The sequence below is a fragment of the Populus euphratica genome, unplaced genomic scaffold (genome assembly GCF_000495115.2).
Source record: "Populus euphratica unplaced genomic scaffold, PopEup_1.0 scaffold464.1, whole genome shotgun sequence".
Taxonomy (NCBI): Eukaryota; Viridiplantae; Streptophyta; class Magnoliopsida; order Malpighiales; family Salicaceae; genus Populus; species Populus euphratica.
Genome location: NW_011500187.1, coordinates 81,362 through 81,935, shown reverse-complemented (window position 1 = coordinate 81,935; position 574 = coordinate 81,362). Strand labels below are relative to the sequence as shown.

Genomic DNA, 574 nt, shown 5'->3' with positions numbered 1-574 from the left:
AAGAGTGGCTGGTAATTGTTTTACGGCAGTAGTTGTAGTTTAGGATTCCTTCCGCAAGCTGTCATGCATCAATAAGGTAGCGAGAATGTTTATTCGAAAATTCACTGCAATTTAGAAACACACAACTATATCCATGAGTACTAACAAAAAATTTTTTTAATGAAACAGAAAGAAAAGACTAATCAAATGAAATACCGCAGAAAAAATAGCATAAACTCTTGCACGTAAAACCTTAAGATGTGAAATAATGCTTGCAGAACTTACCTCATGTTACTAGCTCCGTTGTTTAGTTTCTTCTTGCACCATTCCTAAGAGCATTCTTCTTCGTTCTTCTTGCCTTCAGATTCCATTGATCTTCAACCACTTTCAGAAACCATGCTGGTTTTCTTGTTCTGAACACAACGTATCCCATTGTGACTCCAAACACAAACCCACATCCATACCCTATTGCCACAGCTTTCCATCCAAATCCTTCTCCAAAGAATTTTGCATCATCTCCATCGTGAACGTTTGATGGCTGCAATGGTGATGCCTCGTCACTATTGCATTCTTTTGGCATTGGAAATCCACATAA

General features: G+C 38.0%; 1 protein-coding gene across 1 annotated transcript in view; it reads right to left on the bottom strand.

The window, feature by feature from the left end:
• Positions 1–574, bottom strand: part of LOC105111650 (receptor-like protein 12) — a 34,104-nt gene that overhangs the window by 30,416 nt on the left and 3,114 nt on the right. The window lies entirely within an intron of this gene.